This window comes from Amborella trichopoda, chromosome 4, assembly GCF_054954075.1.
Source record: "Amborella trichopoda isolate Santa Cruz 75 chromosome 4, AtrichopodaSantaCruz75HAP2 v2.0, whole genome shotgun sequence".
Classification (NCBI taxonomy): domain Eukaryota; kingdom Viridiplantae; phylum Streptophyta; class Magnoliopsida; order Amborellales; family Amborellaceae; genus Amborella; species Amborella trichopoda.
The window spans coordinates 28,660,424-28,684,480 of NC_142339.1; the positions used below are offsets into that span (position 1 = coordinate 28,660,424).

A 24,057-nucleotide genomic window follows, 5' to 3' on the forward strand; every position below is an offset into this window, starting at 1 on the left:
CATTAGCAATTCCATCATGAGTATAATAAAAGGTACTGGCACACATACGAAAACCTCCCGCCTAGCATATTCATTATAAAACTCCTTCACAGATTCCAAAGATTCAAATTACATTCCTTCAAATGTCTTTATACTCGAAATTGCGGGTAGGAGATTATGTCGCCGTCTTGATTTTATGTGCAAATAAATCAATAAGTTAGCAGAGTATGGGTCCTGCCAAATTACGCTCCGAGGGAGAATCGGGTCCTAAGCCCTTATCTCTCTCGGATCAACGACAAAGCCGACTTCCCTACTCTCTTAACCTTGAAACTCAACCTAGAAGGTTTTGAAAGGGGTTTGAAGATAAAAAGTGATTTTAGGAAAATAGATATAAAAAGAGAATAAAAAAAAAATCCATAGATAAGCAGCTAAATTAGAAGGATGTAAGTAAACATGAGTAAAAAATCTAACTACTAGATGCAAGAAGAACAAAAAATTAAAAAGCATAGAAGCAAAAGAAGGAAGACTAATCTAAACATGCATAACATAAGATGAAAGAGAGGGATATTACCATGAAGATGCGGGTGTGGTTGCAAAGAAGGAAGATGAGATCCTCATTGACGAGACAAAGAGATATGAGTATAAAATGCAAGTAAAAATAAAAATACAACATGATGAGAAGTAAAATAGAAGAAGGGAAAATGAAAGATGGCCTATGCTAATATATAATATGCAACAAAAGTAATAAGAATAAATAAAAGAAAGAAATAAAAGGAAAGAGCATGAGGAGGAGGGTTAACACGACATATGTAGAGAGAAATAAAGAATGGTTCATTAAAAAGGGAAAGAGGATGGTAAGACCAAATAAGTAGCAAAAGATAATGAAAAAAGTGAGAAAGGAAGATGTAATTAAAAGAAAATAGGAATGACTAACCTATTGAACAAAATACAAGGGAAATAGATGAAACAAATACAAAAGAGAATGGAGAGAGAGGTGTGAACGGATATGATTCACATCACAAAATAAGGGGAAAAAAAAAAAAAAGGGTAAAGTAAAATATCCCTAATTACAAGAGTGAGCTCAACGCATTTGAAAAGAAGGAAATAAGAGAAAACCATAAAAGAAAGCAGAAACTTCCACTAGAACCATAACAAAAATTGGATAAATTAAAACCAAACTTAATCTATACAAATAGTCCAAGGCATCAACAACAAAATACATAACTTCACAAACAACAATTACAAGGCCAACGACCATCTAACACCTAAAATCTAAAGGGAGTTATCTCGCCAAGCTCGGGTCTTCAACCGCCAGTAACGAACACTACCCGTACGTCCTCGACCTGCAGCTAGTAATTTACAAGGATGGAAGCAAACAAAATGAGCTATAAATCCCAGTAAGTAGATCAAACATCATGCTTCCCAGCCTATGAATATCATTTACAACAATGTACAAGGTTCTATACTGTTGTTATAAAACATGAGTCATGTGTCATAATCATATTCATTAGTGTGTCGTGCATGGTTCATAGTGAAGCGATAACAAATCAGATTAATCATATATGATATGATGTGGGGGTCAATCAAATCATGCAACTATATAAATCTTGGCAATTAACATATTAAGGTGAATAACAACCATTTCCACTAACTCACTCCCTACTTTGCCTACTCTTGAAGTAGAAGCCCTATTCATCAGGCTAAGCCAATCCCATTGCTTAAGACTTCTACCATGACTTGGGAGAGAAAACAATGATAAGTAGATGACCCACTTTGTCACTTTGTATTGCTTTCACATACACATACACAGTCTCCAACACGCTTTGGGGCTTTCGATAGGCGATAACCTTGCAAAAAAACTATCCCTTATGCCACCATGGTTAGGATTGTTATACCTTCTAGGTACCACCCAATCATCACCTACCCCGACTCCCGTCCTATCATTGGGCGAATCGAAGAGGCCACATGTCAGGTAATGCAATACGCTCAAAGCATGTCGATAAATCTCATATCACCTCATGGTCATGCAATACGCTCAAAGCATGCCAAGAGATCTCATTCACAGTATGGTCATGCAATACGCTCAAAGCATGCAAATCAATCACATTCCCAGTATGGTCATGCAAATGTTCAAAGCAAGCCAATCAATCACATATCACAGTATGACCATACAATACGTTCAAAGCATGCCAATCAATTACATATCACAGTATGGTCATGCAATATGCTCAAAGCATGCCAATCAATCACATTCACAATATGGTCATGCGATACGCTCATAACATGCCAATCAATCAAATATCACATGTCACATAGATGACCACATAGGTCTTATCAGATATCACATTACTATCTGTTGGAAGATATTTTTCATCATCATGGGTCCTCGGTCAATAAAGACTAACATACAGTGGAAATTCTGACAGTCTCCGAATGGCCCCAGAGCTGGTCAAGATCTTCACAAGGACTCTCAAAAGTCTCTTACCAAGTTTCGTCGCATTCCGACATGTCTAAGGCAGTGCAGACAAATAAACGAGTTCATAGAATCAGCCTCTAGCACCCTGAAATGGACCCTATAACTAGAACTATATTTTTGGTGTGTCAAATTGCTGTGGGACCATCAACATTGGATCCGATACAGTTGAAGACCTCCAAGGGTCAAATTTCAGCTTAAACGGACACTCTAGGAAAAGGTTATAAATGAACGATCGAAACAGGAGGAACCACACACTATTCTCATACGGTCACCTGACAACTAAACTCCATACAAGGGGCAGTCACGAAAAGTGACTTTCACCGCTTATATCTCCCTCATCCAATATCGGATCGCACTCAAACTTGGTGGAGCGTGTTGTCTCGGCGAGACCAGCATTTCGATATGTGGCACACCTCGCGACGACGGCCAAGCGCAAAGAAAAGCTAGAGAGAAATTGCTGATCCGTGAAGAAAGTTGCAGGAAAATCAACAGCGTTGCACCTCGCTCGAGCGGCCAAATCACGCAGGTCATGAACCCGATCGACACGAAACCAGTTCCATTGCATGCGTAAGGTCTAGGGCTATCTCTAGTCCAAACCCCATACACGAAGAACGGTCGGATTCTGCACACGAAGCCGATGAAGGGACTGCAAATTCCCACACCGAAATTCCAAATTCTAGCCAAAACTCCAACGTTGCAAAATCTTCGTCTGCACATGGAATTAAGCTGCGTTTGTTGTCACATAATCGTGACGGCATGCTCAGTGTAATCCAATGAAGAAATCATAGAAAAACATTAAGGAACGAGCACACTGTCGATCCGAAATTTTAAGATTCATCCAAATTTCAAGTCACATGATTGTGGCCTAAAAGAACGATCCATGGCTCGAAGTTGGTATCAAATTGATCGTCATGTCGAGCCTTACAAGAAAAAAATCATCTTTCGATCAAACGAGTATCAGAACAACCCCGGATCATACATGAAAGATCACACAAGTTCTAGGGCAGCACAAGGACTGTTTTGGAATTTCACAAATTAAGGGGCAAATTTGTCATTTTGCACCATATTTTCTAATTTCTTTTAATTCAGTTAAATCTTAATTTCCAGCAATTAGGTATAGTTTTGATCAATCCACCCATGTTTGGGCACAACTCTATATATACCATGTACTATCATTGTATGCAAGAGGCTTGAACCCTTCGCCAAAAGAGAATTTTAACTTAATAGAATTCCCTTTCTTTCTTATTGTTGGGTGACGTTGAGAGAAAGAGGAAGGAGAGAGAAACTTTTAGATCGGTACCCCTAAGCTCAAGGTAAATCTTTCTTTGTCTTCTTTTCTGTTATTTTCTTTTCTTCTTCTTTTTCTTCTTCTCTCTCTTCTTCTTTTTCTTCGCCTGAGCCTCTCTTAGAGGCCATGCACGACAGTGACAGTGTCGTGCATGCCTCTTTATTTCTTTTTCTCCCTCCTACGGTTTCACGGGTCACGCATGGCCATGGCAGCACCATGTGCGAACTTCTTTCCCCTTAAGTTCATTCATCTCTGTCTCTCGAGGAGGCTCGCAAATGGCGTTGCTCATCGCTGTCTGCAGATGTGTCCTCGACGTCTCAGTGAGAAGCACAAACGGTGAAACTTATTGCTGCCCATAGGGGTTTTTTCATATTGCGTGCCCATCGCAGACGACGATGTCTATTGCCGTCCGCAAGGGGTCGTGGCAACATCTGTCGCCGTCCTTAAGCTTCCTTCGCGCGCTCGTTGACTATCGCCCCTCGAGCTTCCTTCGCGTGCTTGGTACCTATCACCGTCCGCGAGCTTCCTTTGAGCGCTCGGTACCTATCACCATCAGCGAGTTTCCTTCGTGCACTCAGTGCCTATCGCCGACCGCAAGCCTCTTTCGTGCGTTTGGTGCCCATCGCCGTCCGCAAGTTTCTCTTACGTCCCACGCCTATCTCCGTGTGCCTCAGAAAGAACTATCGCCGTGGGCTTCGCAATTGGCTATCACCGCGTGCTTCACAAGAGGCTATCGCCGCCCACGCAGTGGTGTTCTGCCTTCTCGTCTTGCCAACAACAATGCCCAGTGCCGTCTGTAGTTCACTACTCACCCTATAGCCATGAGAAGTAGCGTCTAGCGCTATCGAAGGGCCGTGACACTGTTACTCCACGGTCGTGAGTGGCAATGCCTAGCGCTGTCGGGACCCCCTTCTCTTCGTCGTTTTGCTCCTTTTCTTCATTCTTTCCTCTTCTCACTTGACTAAGGGTTGACTCAGTCTAGCACCGCCATAGCGGTATGGCTTTCGAGTAGTATTGCCATCGTGCTAGTTCCGAGTACCACGCCCGTCTTGTTACCACTCCAAGTTGGTCACTGCCCGGCTATCATGCTAGTCTCGTCCCTTCGTCAAGTCCCCTTCCCTTTTCGTCCTTTATTCAAACTCTCCACTTCACCCTCTCACCTGAACTACATTGCTTGCTCTAAGACAAGGGTGGGTCCCTTTGGCTCACTTGTCTTGAAAACTAACCATGTTAGTGCTGTGCAGAAAACTAGGTGATCGAAAGTCAAGGGAGGTGATTCCAAACCAGCCAAAGCAGCTGGGGGGCTTTCTTCGTGATCTAAGTGGGCACCCATGCTCTTAAGCAAGGTTTCTGAGAGAGCGATCTCAAGTCCCAGGTTCCCTAGAAACTCAAGATACATGCCGCCAGATCATCTAGATCCGGAGGGCAAGATCGAGGCAACTAACTAGCTTGGCGACTCCACTGGGGACTTATTACTCCTTCGTCGGTTCGCTCTTGTTTGATCAGTATCACCTTTTACTTTCTGCACTACTTTCTATAGCATCGAGTTATTCAACCTGTTTATCCGAGTCGGGGATTTTCTCCTCCCTGCACTCATGATCGTCTCAGGGAAGCGAGCTACTCAAGCCTCCTTCCCTACACTCCTTCTGAGTCAGGACTCACGGTCCGGCTCCCAGGTTCTTTCTTGGGTTGGTGCGAGAGGGGACTTAAAGGTCCCTGACTCCTCGCTTCCTCGCTCTGGTGGACCCTCCACCAATGCCCCTCGCATTGGTAGCACCTCCGCTACCACACACAACATGCACCGTGCTATTGGCAAGTCCCTTGCCAGTCATATTGCTGAGGTACGTCGGAAGGCTGGCCTATCCACTCTCACGAAAGGTAAGAAAGTTGCCATCGTTTATCAGGGCCACTGTAAGGCTACCCCCGGAACTCCTTCACTACCTCGAACCTCTACACCCGGAGCCTTGGCACACTGAGGCGGAGATCCTGAGGTCTCCACCCCACACACACACCTAAGGGCTCGTGGTCCATCCACTCGAGCCACAACTCGGGGCAACTTTCATGTTGTTTCGAACTCGCGTTCAAGGCTAGGCCTTCTCGGGCCAAACCCTGCGCGCACCATGCATCCCACAGCTCGGGGTAGCGTTAGTTCTGCGTCCGCTCGAGCACATGAGGGTCGACCACTTTGTCCTCCCTCTCACCACACAGCTTCATCTTGTGAGAGATAGGCTCCCACCCAGTCCCTTACAAACACAAGCTCATGGGTTATGACCTCTCAAGGTCGAACTCATTGACTAAGCCCGGCTGACCCCCAGGTCACCCGGACGGCTAATCCTAAAGTTGCACATGCACCGGCTTTGCAGGTTCCTCCCCGATCCTGACTCAAGCAGAGTCATGAGCCAAATCTTTCTTCTGTCACTCCTCCTTCACTAGGCAACCACCTTGAGACCTGGTACTCAAAGGTTTTCCCTAAGAGTACCATTTTGAGTTAGCCGCCTCAAGTTAGGCATGCATCCGAGCCCCACAAGGGAATTCAGAGCAACTACTTGATGTTAGACGAATGCCTCCAACCTCCAAGGTAGAAACCCAGGTTGCCTTTTGTCCTTGGACCCCACTCTTTGCCCCAATTAATAGACACATCCCTCTCATACTCAAGAAAAGTGGGGCAATCTAAATCCTAGACCCGGTTCTAGGGTGAAGTCCACAGCAGCCTCAAGACTAAGCAGAAGAGAGGCCTGCAGATCCTGACCAGAGAAGCCTCTAAGGCAGTCGAGGTCACCACCCTTAGTGACCTCCTGCCCCATAATCCCTTCTTCCCTTTGCGGATCCCAGAGCCTGAGCAAGTCCAAGAATATTGCTTGGTGATCATTGTCCAGAAGCCACGATCCCAGGATCGTTGAGAATCGATCCTCACAAGGTCAGCGTACAAGGCTCGAGTCCAGTCGAGGCATGCTGAGCCCCTACAGACCGACTTGCCTTGTACGACTCTCCAAGCCCTACAGTCCACTACTCCACTTGGCTCTGACCCTCAAGAAGAAATGGTCAGTGTCATGGTGAACAACGAGCCGGACGACACCCAAGAAGAGCAGATGAACAGGTTTGAGGTAATGATGCAGTCCATCCTCGAAAAGATGGATCGTCTAGAGGCCTCCAGGTCCCCTTCTTCTCACCATGAGACCGATTCCCCGTCTGGTGAAGACACAATTCCTAGACAAACTCCCCCACCGGTCTGCCAAGACAACTCTCCTTCTTGCGGGGTTTCCCAAACTGACATAGATGCCATGGTAGCCCATAACATCAAGAACAACGTCTTGGGCATGCAAGAGGCGCCGCTTTACCAAAATTTTTATCCCTCATACATCGACCAAGTGTCGTTTCCCTCGAACTATCAAAAAGGGAACCTCCCCTTGTTCAATGCCCGCACCAGCATACTGCTCACTTCCAAGCGTCTTGGCGACCCCTCCTCCATCAGTTTGTCGAGACTCTCGAAGGGCCAGCCTTCCAGTGGTATGTTCGGCTGCCTCCAAACTTGGTGCACACCTGGTAGGAAATGAAGCAGTTGTTTTACTAATGCTTCGATGAAGTCCAAAGGAACGTAGAAACTATTGAGCTACTCACTTTGACTCAAGACCCTGATGAGCCAGTTGACAAGTTCATCGCCCGATGGAGAGAGCTGGCAAACTTTCATTCCACTCTCATGACTGAAAAGGAAGCTGTCCGGACCTGCAAACGTCCCAAGATCGCCCTGCATGTCGAGGCCTCCAATCCACCCTCCATGTCATAGCTCATCTCTAAGGCAGTTCGTATTGAGGGTCTGTCCAAGCACCATGGCAGATCTTGTCAGCAACCCTCCGACTCGAATCTCACTCCAACAGTCGGGGTAACCGGCAAAAAGCGGTGATCAGTGTGGCCGTCACCGTGACGACACTAACAAAGCTACCCCCCAAACCTTGGACTCTCCAAGGCACAGATGCCCCAGGCCGGGGGCAAGCAGCAGTCCTACAATCAGGTCTCGCCCCCTAAAATATAAATCGAAGTGACTTATGGATCCATCACTAGAATAAGGTGTATCCTTTTGACAAGGAGTGGGTTCTTGCATTGCTTCGACTACTACTCGAGCAAAACATGATCCAACTGCCAGAGGTCAACACTGAAGAACAAGCTATAAGCTCAAAGACACAATCAAAGCCCTTATTAACAATAAATAAAGTTTGAAGAGCTAAAGAAAGCGTTCGGGGCAACTGAGGCTTTTCACATAGTCACAATCTAAAAAGATGCCGCCATCCTCCATGCACTATTTTCCATAATGCTCGAAATAGGACACATCATGCCAAAGCCGACAAGGTAGCCCCAGTTTCTCCCTTCGAGAACTAAGAATCTCTGGTGCTCGTATCATCTCATACGAGGCCATGACCTGAGCGAATGCACTGGCTTCCATGAGCTCTTGGCAAAGAAGATGTAGTAATGCCAAGAAGCTCATAGTAACCCAGAAGGACACCCTCAAGTCCCTCTTCCACCAGCGTAAGAAGACCTCCCGACACAAGTCCAGGGAATCGCTAGATCCTCTACAGGCCCTCTTTGAAGCAATGCTCCAACATGGACTTATCACTCCCATGCCCGCCAGGCAGCCTAAGTGTCTTGCCCAGGGTACAGAAAACCTCTAGTGTCCATATCACCAAGTATGAGGCCACTAGCTGAAAGAATGCTTTGGGTTTGAAGTTGTAGTCGCTGAGAAGGTACAGGAAGGCCACATTGTTTGCACCGTTCTCTCAGAGCGCTTCCAAGCCGTCACTCTTGTCCAAGAGGAAGTCCCAATGCAGGTCCCTTATGAGGATACCTCGTACCTTCCATAACCTTCTACTTCTCAGCCCTGAAAAGTCTACCATGGACAAAGTAGGCTCAAATTCTTGAAGCGTGAGGCAATCCACCAAGCCAGGGTTACTCATTAGCCCAAGCAGATGAACCAAACCCCTCCCCAAGGATCCAAAAGGAAACGAGCACCCAGGTCCACTCGTCGAAGGAATCGTTTTCCTCAACCACTAGTCGAGGAAGAATTTATCTGCCCTCTTCCTCCAATGCCAACCTTATAAGACTTCATCCCAGGCACAGCTCGCCTTATCCTGGCGTCCAACCAGGCGGACTTCCCTGAGTCATCAACAGCTCGAGAGTTGTCCAATATGGCTGACAACGCTAAAAGCACCCCACAATGGTCAAAGCCGGGGCAAGACCTAAAATACCCCCTACGCACGTCCAATTCCGACGACAACATAATAGCCTTGATCTTTGCAGTACAGAAGCTCTGCCATTGCTTGCTCGGTCATGAGGTCAAGTTAATCTCCAAGGCAGACCCGGTCAAGTTCCTTATGACCCAACCATGTCTGTTAGGACACTTGGCCAAGTGGGCATTATTGTTGATGGAGTTTGACATCACGTATGTACCACAGAAGGCAGTCAAAGGTCAAGCCTTAACAGAATTTCTCGCGGCTCACCCAGTCCCTTCGGAATCTCCTGTGTCGACTGATCTCCACGATGAAAAAGTTTTCTATATGGTGCTAACTTGGCTGTGGGAGATGTATTTCGACGGTGCATTCCAGTCTGATAGAGGGCGTGTCGGAGTCGTGTTCCTGACTCCCGACGGTGGAATGATTCCTCTATCCTTCTCATTTGTAGAGGCATTTTCTCATAATGAAGTTGAATATCAAGCCCTCATAATCAGATTGGAGATCGCCCAAGAGCTAGACTTGGGGCAGCTAAACATCTTCGACGACCCTGAGCTGGTCATCCGGTAGCTTAAAGGGATTTATGACACGCGGAAGGATACCCTTAAGCCTTATCATAACATGACCAAATCTTATATGGCCCAGTTCGATGATTTCTCTCTGAGTCATATCCCTAGGAGGCTGAACTCGTAGGCCGATGCGCTCTTAAAGCTCGAGGCTACCATTCAATTATCCTCATCAGGCCCACACCTATCTGGGTAACAGAATGGAGACATGTCGACTTGAGAGCCGAAGTTGAAGCAGATGAAGAGAGAGATATCTTCCCCGAATGCCTGCCTTATCCGTTTGGAGTACTCCTCACTGCCAAGGATGTCATTAAGGTAGAGCAGGAAATGTCTTGAGGTAAAGAATCCAAAGCTGAGAAGCGGGAGCCTGAATCCTTTGAACCAATGTGTGTAGAGGTAGAACAAGTAGGAGATTGGAGGGAGCCCGTCATGAATTTCATAAAACATGGAAGGCTGCCTGAAGATCTGGTGGAACACAATGGTATACGACTTATGTCTACCAAGTACACCCTTCTCGATAGGGATGTTCTCTTTCGTCGATCATTTGATGGAATTCTCCTCAGATGCATCGATACACAAGAAGCAAGCAAAGTACTCGAAGAAGTGCATTCAGATATCTGCGGGTTGCATCAGTCCAGCCCTAAGCTCTATGAGCGCATACACAGGCTTGACTATTATTGGCCTTCAATGGTGGCTGATGCCCAAAACTATGCTAAAAGATGCCAAATGTGCCAAATTCACTCAAGCCTCATTCATTAGTCCCCGGAGCCTCTCCATCCTACAGTGACATCATGGCCCTTTTCCTAGTGGGGTATGGATATTGTAGGACCCATTGACCCTCTTTCTACCTTGGGTCATGCCTTCATTTTAGTAGTGACAAATTACTTTTCCAAGTGGACTGAAGCAGTCCCTCTCAAGCAGGTTCCTAGGACCATTGTGGCCAACTTCGCGCGTCTCCACATCATATAACAGTTCGGGGTTCCGGACCAAATAATCTCTGATAATGGCCCTCAGTTCAAAAGCCATCACGTTGATCGCCTAGTCAACTAGTTTGGCTTCGAGTGGAAATACTTGACCAAGTACTACCCTGGAGCCAACAATTTAGTTGAGGCATTCAACAAAACCTTGTGCAGGGTGCTCCGGAAGTCAGTTTTGGAGTCAAGGAAGAATTGGCATGAGAAGCTGCCTGAAGCTCTGTGGGCCTATCGCACCACCACTCACAATGCTACAAACTCTACCCCTTATTCCCTGCTCTATGAAGGTGAGGCGGTTTTACCCCTCGAAGTTCAAATACCTTCACTCTGTGTCACTATACATCAAGGACTAACCGAAGATGAGAGGGTCAAGCTCCGTTATCAGGAGTTGGATGCCCTTGACAAAAGGAGACTAGGGGCCCAGTAGAACCTCGAGCTCAACCCGGGGAGAATGAAGAGAGCCTTTGACAAATCTGTCAAGGTTCGCTCTCGTCCGTGGAGATCTAATCTTAGCAGTCAAGAGACCAATTGTCATGCATGGACACCGAAAAGTTCGAACCCAAGGGGGAAGGTCCATTCATAGTAAAAAAGATCACACCAAATGGGGCCTATATACTGGCAAACTCGGATGGAGGAGAAGAGATGCCCCCTATCAATGGGTGATACTTAAAGAAGTACTATCCTTGATATGCAGGGCATGCAGTAAAAAGAAGAAATGGAAAAGAAGAACATTAAGTCGACCCAAAGGAAATTCATTTCTTTCATTGCATTAGAAAAGGTTACAAGCTACACGCAAGCCCATTATTAGGGAGGTTACAAAGCTCTTGCATCTAAGGATAAGAAGACAGTTACAAGTAAAAAAGAAACGCCCTTATCATGAAGAAGAAGCAAAACCACTTGGAAGTCAGCTTCAGTTCATCTGCCGGGTGTTCTCAAAGAGGATGGTTACAGGACAAAAGAAGAAGCCAATCATTTTCAAGTCCGCTTCAATCCATCTGACATACAAAGCAGACTTCTCTGGCAAGGAGCTGGCCCATGATAGATTCCCTTCCTCCAAAACAACATGGACTTCACTGTTATGCTGGAGGACTTGACTTCCAACAGACCATAGTAACTGAGCCTTCTCATTTGTCATCACTCTTGGCCCCCACAAGGCATCGCCGAGGGCAACTCAATGCCACGAATGATCATCTCCATGTGTGACGTAATGCCACAAGTGACCACTACCATGCGCAGCTCAACGCCGCGTGCTACCATCATTACCGACAGGCCAACGTCGCACGAGATCATTACCGCGAGTGGCATGCTCCCGAGTGTGGCTATCCCGTGCGCAACTTAGAGACGCGTGAAGGTAGCGTTGCATGCAACTTAATATCATGCATGCCCTCGCGGCACCCTAGTTCCCACTGTTCCCAGTTCCCGGGAGGCATTAACTCCCACACCTCTCCAGTTTCCCCAACCATCGCTCCTTGCCGACGGTTTGCCGTTCCACAACCGTTCATCTCCGGATCGTTGTAGGCCCGTGACGCCTCAGGTTTTCACCCTTTTCTCGTCAGGAACTCACTCTTGTTCACTGGAAAACCTTCCCCGGCTTCTACTTGTTACTAGAGTCGGTGAAAATCATCGAAATCCCCAGAAAGCGTCCCTATGACCCTACGGGCTTCCCTTCTCCATGTTTTTGCACTTTTGCAGTTCGCCACAACTCACAAAAATTTCACTGTGATTTCAGTGAACCCACTACTGCTCCTCCTATTTCGATAACCAGAGGACCGTCAGAGCTCTCTGACCCTTCTGCAACCTACCCGCAATCGTGGAAATACCGAAAAAGCACTCAAACTCCTGCAAAGCACCATTGTGACGCTCGCAGCTTCACCGAAAAGGTCTCGGCGAAGCTCTAAGAAGCCCCTCTTCGCTGCCCAAAAAACCTTTGCACTCTCCAAAAACACTCGCAAGCACGTTGCGAAGGCCCACAACCTGCTCAAGCTTGCCAGAAAACTCTTGAAAGCTTGGGTACTGCAGATTTTGGCAGGAAAAACTCTAGCTGGGAAACTCCTGATGGATGCTCCGGCTCTCTCTTCAAAAAACTCTCTTCGACTGTTTTACCCTTCGGTAAAACAGTAAAATGGGGTTTTTCCTCCTTTATACTCAGTTGTGCCACAAACTGCCCTTCACAAAATTCGAAATGATGCTCCAGTCCCTAGCTTTTGACTGCAATAAGACTAGGTCGGGGCGAGTCAAGCCTAAGACTTGAAAGAGTTATTGTCGCGCGCTTCACTTGGAGGCTATCGCCGCGCGCTTCGTCAAGGAGTTGTTGTCGTGCGCTTCGTCAAGGGAGCTATCACCGTGTGCTTCATGAAGACTAATCGCCACACACTTCACTGAGGACTTATCGTCGTGCGCCTAACTGGAAGGTAACGCCGTGGGCTTCACAACAGGCCTAACGTCATGCGCGCGTCATTTAGGCCCAATGCTGCGTGCGCCATCCAAGACTTAGTGTTGTGCGCATGCCATGACACTCCCATCTGGACCAGCATTTTGCATCTTCAAGAAGTTCATTCCCTGCACCACAGCCTCACTCCTCAGGGAGTCAAGTCCCCAATTACAGCTCTATTCCTCCTGAAGTCACATTCCCCCCACACAATGGTCTGTGCTGCATGACCTTAAACTGCATAGCCTTGGTCTGAGCTGCAAGACCTTAAACTGCATAGCCATGGTCCATCTTGCATGACCTTAAACTGCATAGCCTTGGTCCGTGCTGCATGACCTTAAACTGCACAGCCATGGTCCGTGTTGCATAACCTTAAAATGCACAACAATGGTCCGTATTGCATGACCTTAAACTGTACGGGAATGGTCTGTGCAGCATGACCTTAAACTACACAGTCGTGGTTTAGGTGCATGACCTTAAACTGCATGGCTATATGACCTTAAACTGTACTAGAGGTCTAGTTGCACGACTTTAAACCGCATGGTCCTAGTTGCATGACTTGAAACCGTATAACCATGGTCCGTGCTGTATGACCTTAAACTGCATAACCATGGTCTGTGCTGCATGACCTTAAACTGCATAGCCTTGGTCCGTGCTGCATGACCTTAAACTGCATAGCCTTGGTCCGCACTGCAAGACCTTAAACTACACAGCCATGGTCCGTGTTACATGACCTTAAAATACACAGCAATGGTCTGAGTTGCACGACCTTAAACTGCACAGCCACGATCCATTCTACATGACCTTAAACTGTAAAATCATGGTCTATGTGCACGACCCTAAACTGCATGGTCCAAACTATATGACCCTAAATTGTAGCAAAGGTCTAGTTGCACGACCTTAAACTGCATGGTCCTCATTGTATGACTCTAAATTGCAGGACCACGGTCTAGTTGTATGACCTTAAATCATAATGCACGTCTTGGCCGCATAACGTTAAAAGGCTTAGCGCCATGGTCCAAACTATATGACCTTAAACTGTAACGGCGTTCTAGTTGCACGTCCTTAAAACTGCATGGTCCTAGCTGCATGACTTTAAACTGCGTAACCATGGTCCAAGCTACAAGACCTTAAAACTGTAACGCACATTGCGACAAATAGTCCATACGCGTGACTTTAATTGTAAGATGGACCACCTCTTCGTTAGGTGTATTTCATCAACATCCCTAGTGGAGGTAGGTGTATGCAAATAAAAAGGGGTCGCACTTACCCCTTCAATTCCCAGAGGGTTTGTTTCACACCAACATCCCCAGTAGGAGTCACATCTTATTGCAACCCACTATCCCCAGGGAGTTACGATCATTCTTATCTTTTCAACCCCCAATGGGGTTTCATCTGTGCTCTAGCCTATCATTCTCAGAGTTACATGCACACCATTACTCATCATCCCCAAGGAGTCACACTTGCCCTCTTAATCCCCAGTTAAGTCCGCTTCTGCTTGCCACTCCGCATGGAGCCGCCATCTTCATCTTAATCTCTCTGCTTGTTCCCTAGGGAGTCAGATTGCTATCCACAGACTTATCCTCCATGGACTTTTACCTACATGGCGACCCATACAATGGTCCGTGCTACATGACCTTAAACTACAGAGCTGTGGTCTAAGTGCACGACCCTAAACTGCATGGTCCAAATTATATGACCTTAAACTGTAGTGGAGGTCTAGTTGCATGACCTTAAAATGCATGGTCTTAGTTGCATGACTTTAAATAGTATAACCACGGTTCAAGCTATATGACCGTAAAACGTAGTGCACGTCCTGACCGCATGACGTTAAACTGCTTTGCCCAGGTCCCGGAGGCATGACCTTAAACACACCCTCATATATGCGCACACCTCCTTTTACATGCATCTTCACGCACGCCTTCCCTAACCGACCCATCCATGTGCGCACACCACCTTCATTGCTTCCTCAATGAACCCATTCACTTCACTGCCACTATTCATCATTCCTAAGTGAGTCTCACCCATGCTCACAAAATGGAAAACCATCCCGCCATTCATACTTGCCATTAGCTAGTGGGTCACCACTTTTCACCTTCCATTCATACATCTTCCACTTTTCATAGGTAGCCTCATGCCATCTCCCCAAAGTAAGTCAAATCACCACCATTCTCACCCCATGGCCCTTATAGATTGTCATCCATATCCACTACGGTCCAGCTATATGACCCTAAACTATAGTTCGCACGGTTCCCGAAGGCATGACCTTAAACATGCCTTCACATATAACGGGCATGGTGTATACCTGGACAAGAGAACGCCATGAGTAACAATAACGAACGGGCATGGTCACGAAACCATAAGTAAAAGAGTTCCATGAAAACAAAAACCTGGGCATGGTGACAATCTATAGGGCATTGTGAGCAAAAACGGATGGAATGGGTGGACATGTCTGAAAGTTCATGGATAAAAAATCCCTGAATAAAAGAAAGTTGGTGAAACCGTATTTAAGGTGCCACTTCCCCAGTCCAGGTGAAAACCCGTAAATGGCGCTTGGGCCAACAAAAAGCGGGTTGACGCAGCACCACAGCCTCAGCCGACACCCAATTGCCAACATGGGTAATTCTGACTAGCGAAGTCCACACAAAATCTGTAGTTGTCAGCATCCAATCACAACACAAGATGGCTCACTCGGGAGTGAGAGCCTCACAAGATCTCCCAAATACCAAAATAAAAAGAGCCATTGAGGGTGATGACGATTACCAAAAGATTCCTCCAAAAACAAAGAGAGTCCTTGAGGGTGAGGATGACGACTAAAAGATCCCTCCAAAATGCTAAAGATCCCCATGAAGGTAAGAAACTGATAAATCAGGGCCTAACCTGCCAGAGAATTCGGGGTTATTCCTCACCATGAGATCGCCTTGCTAAAAACATTCCTTAGCCGTCAGGCCCAAATTTTTGAGACAGGTCAGAAGCCCCTGACTGGACCCGGCAGGATGGGGCCCATGAGGCCGCCTCGCCAAAATCCCCCTAGATCTTTGGGACAGGTAAGAAGACGCCGATTGGACCCGCTGAACGAGACCTACAGAGATACCCTGATCATCAAAAGAAAACCTGGTGTAGCAGCAAACAATGCCGACCAAAGGTTCATAGCACTTGGCCGCTTGATAGGCCTGATTCTTATCAATGAGGTCCCTATAAAATCCTCAAGTTGTCAGAATCACAAATATTCCCTCAAGGGTGAGGGGTGAGGACTCCTGCAAATCCCTCAAAAAGTCTCTTCTCCCCCTAAAGCCTCCACGAATAGATCCGTACATTGCATCCAGACGTCTGAGCATCCTAGTTACAACATTGTGTGGATCTCCTCAGCGTTCACGTAGTCCTATGGCTAGCCAGGGGAAATCTCCCAAATGATTGTACTTCTTGCTTCTCTCAAAGCACAACAATCGGTGTGGCATGCTGTTGGAAGACAATTTTTATCATAATGGGTCCATGGTCAATAAAGCCTAACATACAGTAGAATTTCAACAGTCTCAGAATGGCCCCATAACTGGTCAAGATCTTCATAAAGACTCTCAAAGCCTTCTGCCAAGTTTCGTTGCATTTTGACAGGTCTAAAGCAGTGAAGACAAAGAAACGAGTTCACAGAATCAGCCTCTAACACCTTAAAATGGACCCTATAACTAAAACTATATTTTTGGTGCGTCAAATTGCTATGGGACAACTGCCATTGGATCCAACACGGTTGAAAACCCCTAGGGGTCAAATTTCAACATAAAGAGACACTCTAGGAAAACTTTATAGGCGAAAGACCGAAACAAGAGGAGCCGCACACTATTCCCGTGCGGCGAGCCTGCAACTAAACTCCATTAAAGGGGCAGTCACGCTTAGTGACTTTCGATGCTTATATCTCCCCTCATCCGAGATCAGATCGGGCTCAAACTTGATGGAGCGTGTTCGTCTCGTCGAGACGAGCGTTTTGATATGTGGCATGCCTCGCGACAACGCTTGAGCGTGAAGAAAAGCTAAAGATAAGTTGTTGATCCGTGAAGAAAGTTGCAGGAAAATCAAGCAGCCAATTCACATCGCTCGCGAACCAAATTGACGCGAAACCAGTTCCATCACGTGCATAAGGTCTAGGGTTATCTCCAGTCCAAACCCCGTATATGATGAAGGGTCGGATTCCGTACACAAAGCCGATGAAATGACTGCGAATTTTGACACCGAAATTCCAGATTTCAGCGAAAACTCCAAAGTTGCAAAATCTTTGTCTGAACATGGAATCGAGCTGCGTTTATTGCCACGCGATCGTGACGACATGCTCAGTGTGATCCAATGAAGAAATCACAGAAAAAGATCAAGGAATGAGCATATTATCGATCTAAAGTTTCAAGATTCATCCAAATTTCAAGTCACATGATCGTGGCCTAAAAACACCATCAAAAGCTTGAAGTTGGTATCAAATTGATTGTCATGCTGAGCCCTATAAGAAAACAATTATCTTTCGATCAAACGGGTAGCAGAACAACCCCAGATCATCCATGAAAGATCACACAAGTTCTAGGGCAGCACAAGGACTATTTTGAAAATCCACAAATTGTTAGGAAGGGGCAAATCTGTGACTTTATACCCTATTTTTTAATTTATTTTAATTCAGCTAAATCTTAATTTCTAGCAATTAGGTTTAATTTTGATAAATCCACTCATGTTTGGCTACAACTCTATATATACCATGTACAATCATTGTACGCAAGAGGCTAGAACCCTTCGCCAAAAGAGAATTTTTACTTAATATAATTCCCTTTCTTTCTTACTATTGGGTCACATTGAGAGAGAGAGAGGAAGGAGAGAGAAACTTTTGGATCGGTACCCCTAGGCTCGAGGTAAATCTTCTTCTCTCTTCTTTTTTGTTATTTTATTTTCTTCTTCTCTCTCTTCTTCTTCTTTGTCCGAGCCTCTCTCAAAGGCGAGAGAGGCCATGCACGACAGTGGTAGTGCCGTGCATGCCTCTTTCTTTTCTTTTTCTCCCTCCTGCAGTTTCACGAGTTTGCAAACTTCTTTCCCTTTTTGTTCGTTCATCTCTGTCTCTCGACGAGGCTCGCAAACGGTGCTGCTCATCGCCGTCCTCAGATGTGTCTTCGACGTCTTAGTGAGGAGCACAGACGGCGAAACTTATTGCGACCTGCAGGGGTTTTCCCCTGTTGCATGCCTATAGCAGACGGCAATGTCTATCGCTGCTCGCAAGGGGTCGCAACAACACCTATCTCCGTCCGTGAGCTTCCTTCGTGCGCTTGGTGACTATCGCCATCCACGAGCTTCCTTTGTGCGCTCGGTGACTATCGCCATCCACGAGCTTGCTTCCCGCGCTCGGTGCCTATCGCCGTTTGCGAGTTTCCTTCATGCGCTCAGTGCCTATCGTTGACCGCAAGCCTCTTTCTTGCGTTCGGTGCCCATCGCCGTCCACAGTTTTCTATTGCGTCCCACGCCTATTGCCGTATGCCTCAGAAAGAGAACTATCGCCGTGCACTTCGCAATTGGCTATTGCCACGTGCTTTACAAAAGGCTATTGCTGCCCATGCAGGGGTGTGCTGCCTTCTCGTGTGGCCAACGGCAATGCCCAGCGCCGATCGTAGTTCACTACTCACCCTATAGCTATGAGCAGTAGTGTCTAGCGCCGTCCAAGGGCCGCGACACTGCTACTCCACGGTCGTGAGTGGCAACGTTTAGAGCCATCGGGATCCCCCTCTCTTCGCCGTTTCGCGCCTTTCTTCATTCTTTCCTCTTCTCACTTGACTAAGGATTGACTCAGTCTAACACCACCATAGCGGTCCGGCTTTCGAGTAGTATTGCCGTCGTGCTGGTCCCGAGTACCACGCCCGTCTTGTTACCACTCCGAGTTGGTCACTGCCCGACTATCATGCTAGTCTCGTCCCTTCGTCAAGTCCCCTTCCCTTTTCGTCCTTTCTTCAAACTCTCCACTTCATCATCCTCTCATGTGAACTACATTGCCCTAAGACAAGGGTGGGTCCCTTAGGCCCACTTGTCTTGAAAATTAAATCTGTTAGTGCTGTGTAAAAAATGAGGTGACCGCAGGTCAGGCGCTTCCGAATCAGTTAAAGCAGTTGAGGGGCTTTCTTTGTGATCTAAGAAGGCGCCCACGCGAGCCAGCCCCAGTAAGTCCTGAACCCACCTTAAATTCCGCTCTCATCGGTTGGTATACCTGCCTTTGCTCTTGAGCAAGGTTCCTGAGAGAGCGATCTCAAGTCCCGGATTCCTTAGAAACTCGAGATATGTGCCGCCAGATCATCTAGATCCGGAGGGCGAGATCGTGGCACCTAACCAGTATCATATCACAATACACTACCAACGGATGATCCGTTGCGTAGTGCTTCATATCACATTACTTATCATATCAAATCACATCACACTACCAATGGATGACCTGTTGCATAGTGCTTCATATCACATTACTTGTCATATCAAATCACATCTGTGTCATGTCTCATTTTATGGACATTCACTATCTCCTGAGCATTCATCATTTCAGAAGGATGTCCTATAACAACCATGCACATTCACTATTTCATAAGTATTCACTATTTCATAAGCATTCACTTTTTCATAGGCATGAACCATGCTCATTCAATATTACATGAGCATTCATCATTTCATAAGCATTCAATAATTCATAAGCATATCTTATTACAACCATGCTCATTCATATCTCATAGGCATGTCTTATTACAATCATGCATAGTCAACAATTCGTAAGCATTCACTATATCATAAGCATACTCATTGAAACCATCCATATTCAGTGCCTCATGACAGAAAATTTCGAACTTCATGCAGGGGCTTTGACTCAAAGCTCCACAAATAACTAACATTACCATTAACATAATGAGGAGCTATCACTAAATCTTCAACTGTATACTCATGGTCACCTACAATAGGAGTAATGTCCAAAGCATTCATCTCACCGTAACTCACAACATCATTAGTGAGGGCATGACTTTGATCTTTGTCAATTTCCATGACAATATGCATGCAATAATAACCTGTGCAAGAAACATCATTCTCATGAGGACTTTGCAATTTTAACAATATCCAAACATATATAAGATTAGAGGTTGTAGAGAGAGATAATAAGCTTTAAGAGAACGTCAACTTGACATGGTTTTCAAAAAAATATCAAAGTGAAGGGGAATGTGAAAATCTTTATAAAAAAAACCAGTCCATTACAAGCACCATAACACCCAAAATATAAAGCACAAGCACCATGAAGCAAAGGAAGCTAACAAAAGAAACTTCTAATACAATTCATCATGTAATGCACAAAATCTTAAGACAACTGACCTACATTGCTTACAGAAGATGAGTTGGTTCTTCACGTTACATTAATCTAGCCTTATTCTGCACCATCTAGTTTTTTAATCGGTATTTTGTGGTGTGCTTCACAACCCAAAAGTTAAGAAAATGGGGATGAACATAGTCAAACACTAACTTAAAAATCATAAATGAATTTGAGAACTTAGGCAGAAGATGCAATAAGAGCCCATACGATAAATCTATAATTAGACAATAAAGCATAAATCAAGAGAATCCGTGCATAAATCAAGAGAATCCCTACATAAATCAAATGCAATTGTCATAACTTTTTTCCATGAGAAGTAATAGAACAAAAAATCAATATCATGGAGAAAATGGTTTTCAAGCAAAGGAATCTCAAAAACAAAAGAATAAGTAATTGAACACAAACCCATAATTGCTTCTTCTTTTTTTTTATTATCTAAGCAACAACTAGAGTAAATAGACTTAAATTTTATAAATGAACAAAAAAAGGAAATCATTAGTGTTTAACACAATTCCAAAATTAAGAATGGAGCTTTTGGGATCTGAGAATGGAGCAATGACAATCCATAAAATGTATGATCACCCAGGTGGGAATTTAGAGAGAGAAAGAGAGAGGGGTAACTGTTCTTTTGGGTATTACCCATTCGCACATTTTGAGAGAGACAAAGAGAGAGCGGTAACAATTCTTTTGATTTTACTTATTCACACATTTAGAGAGAGAGTTACCAAATTTTTTTGCTGTAACTGATGTATTAGGCATTTAGAGAGAGAGATGGGGGTATCTGGTTTTTTTTGTTAGGATTTGCTAAAGAGAGAGAGAGACCTGGTTTTTTGGGTTAGGACTTGCTTTCCTTGGTGGGAGACGATTCCCTTTGAGGATGAGTTCGAGCCTGGTGAGGCCTTTGCCTTGGGAGAGGGCTCTGCCTCTGTTTCCCCCATTTTTTTTTTTTTAAATGCCTTTCTTCGGTGAGTTATTTGTGGAGCTTTGAGTCACATCTCACTGTTGAATTTAGATATATCTAACAAATGATATGACACCACATCACCATCTTATTCCACCATAAAACTGTTGCATTGGATCACTTCTCCTTATATATTATTTATTAATATAATTATATTGTAAATTATATAATGTATTATTTTTTTTGCAGTTGTAAATTAGATTTTTAAGTTAGATGATATTATAAGACTAAGTTCCAAATTTATTCTTTTTTGTATAGTAACATACTTGTAAAAATATAAATCAATAATTTCAATTCCAATGTATAATATTATATTTAGTTAGGTTGTGATAACTTTGAATGAGTAAAAAGAAATTAATAAATGTTTGATATGATACTAATTTTACTTATATGAAAAATTATTATTTTTTAATCTTATAATATAGGAGCCACAAACTTGGTGATTAGGGTTAAAAATGTTTGCATGTGTGTTGAGGTTCAACTCACCTACTCGGGTCTCATGGGTCTGGAGGGCGAGGTGCCCGTCGGACCAACGGAAATGCCTTGGACCAGGCTCATGACTAGGCCACATACTCATAGTGTGCGCCAGGACTTGCCCCAATTTGGTTGTAAGACAGGAGGGTTGACCTATGTCCAACCTAATGAGCTAGACACAAGACTAAATGATTGAATAATTTGACCTATATTACTAGGGTAAGGCTGGGTTTGGTGGGGTTCCAAAATACTAAAATGAAGCTAGGTTTATCTGGGTACCCAAATAGGCCTGAGCCTCCTGTGAACGGAGTACTCCGGTTCTACTATATGTGTGCTGCCCTGAGAGCATGGATCAGTTGGGTGCTCAAATGAAAGTTGCGTGATTCCCGACCGTCCCAACTCTATTAGGCTAGGTGCCCCTCACGAACTTCAGTGCCAATTTCAGGGGGTTTTCTAAAGCTAGAAATAATTTTTCGAGTTTCCCAGTTGATATGTTCAAGGATGTGGAGAAGAGCATTTAGTGCAATAGGTGCTAAATGGAACACCTACACACGATAAAATACATAAGAAGATATTCTTTTCAAGTAAAAGATTGCACGCAATATATTCGGGAAGATGAAATATGGTAGGTAAAGCACAAAAGTGAGCAGATATAACAGAGATAAAGTAAGAAATATACTACCTGATCTTTTATTCTTTTGCAATTATCAAAGATTGAAAGCTGAAAGTGGAAGGGGAACAAACATCTCTGATGAAATAGGGCCACTAGAAAATTCAAAGGCTCTGCTGTGAGCAGCAACGCGAAGTGCGTCGCCAGACGTGAAATGTGTCGTAAAGACTAGACAGGGTTCAGATAGAGCCCAAAATTTTCCAATACCCTTTGGGGTCTTGATACGCTTTCTTCAACAGCCCTAGGTAGGTTAAAGAATTGTTCTAGAATACTCTCTGAAGGCTTTGAGCCTTACAAAGACCCGAGGACATCCCAAAAGTAGATGCTTTTTAGCTTACCCTTGACAAAGGATAAAAGAGTTCCGATTCTGTGTGCCGATCCCCTTTCTCAGATTGTCAAATACAACCTAGGGAGGTTATTTCAAACCGGATTTATACAAATTTAAGCTTGACAAGCCCTACGGTGGGGTGCTATATTTACACGTGAAACCTGGATAAACATGTTAACGTATGGATATGGATATGTATCATATTGATACATATCAGTACAGATATGCATTTGTATGGATACATATCTCTTGATAAGATTAAGATATATATCTCCTTCATACTCAAGATGCTTGACACAAAGCATCTGGAGTTTGAACAATGAGTTGCATAAACGAACGAGTTGGATCTTGAGGTCGTCAGGTTCATGGGTTAATCGATTGAAGCAGTGGTCTTCATATTCAGATTGTTTGAACAGCAAGCACAAATTGCTTGAACAATAAGCATAGAAAAGCGGCAGGCCTCAGGAATAGAAGGGATTCAGTAACGAATGGCCTCAGGAACATCCGGGATCGAATAACAAAAAACTTTATCAACAACAGACAAATAGGCCTTCGGAACATCCGGGATCGAGTAACGAAAAACTTTATCAACAACAGACAAACAGGCCTTCGGAACGTCCGGGATCGAGTAATGAAAAACTCGATCAAACAGCAGACAAACAGGCCTTCGAAACATCTGAGATTGAGTAACAAAAAACTCGATTAACAGTAGACAAATAGGCCTTCGGAACATCAGGGATCAAGTAACGAAAAACTCGATTAATAGACGGGATCGAATAACAAAAAACGCGATCATCAAACAAGATCGAGTAACGGAAAATTCGATCATTAGACAGGAGGAATAGGACGTACTGAAGGTGGAGCTGATGCGCTGGTGGTAGGGCTATTCTCAAGTACAAATGGTAGCAGCTTCAGATCCGTAGATGACAGAGTTTCAAATCTAGCAGACAGATTGGGGTGAGCCAATAGGTAAAAATCACTTCCAGCTTATAAATAGGGATGAGCGAAAAGGGAAAAATCACATCCAGCTAAAACAATGAACAATGACGGATCAAAAAGAGGAACAACCAACTCTCTCTCTCTAAATAGAGATCTTGATGAAGCAGCAACAAGAGGGTACAACCAACTCTCTCTCTAAACTGAGGTCCTTGGCAGGGCAGGAGCAACGTAAGGTTTAACCGGCACAAGTTATATAAGAAGGTGGGTGAGGTGGTTTTGGTCACGTAAGGGCTCACCAATCAAAAGAAAGGTAATACCCACAAGCATCCAAAGGCAAACCCTTCTCGTTAGTGAGAGAAGAAAAATAATGCAAGCACAATGTAAAGTAAGACGAAAGAAGC

At 44.8% G+C, this 24,057-nt stretch overlaps 1 long non-coding RNA gene across 4 annotated transcripts; it reads right to left on the reverse strand.

Moving 5' to 3' along the window:
* Nucleotides 1–1,114: 1,114 nt before the first annotated feature.
* On the reverse strand, nucleotides 1,115–22,901 carry LOC148782394 (uncharacterized). 4 transcript variants are annotated; one of them, XR_016053450.1, is made up of 3 exons: nucleotides 22,402–22,901; nucleotides 19,821–19,988; nucleotides 1,115–1,322 (listed from the first exon to the last, which is right to left on the reverse strand). It is a non-coding gene; the product is annotated as an uncharacterized LOC148782394 (long non-coding RNA). The 4 variants fall into 4 exon arrangements; XR_016053448.1 differs by having other exon boundaries at nucleotides 19,911–19,988; nucleotides 22,402–22,811; XR_016053449.1 differs by having other exon boundaries at nucleotides 1,115–1,328; nucleotides 19,911–19,988; nucleotides 22,402–22,693.
* Between the last annotated feature and the right edge of the window lie 1,156 nt (nucleotides 22,902–24,057).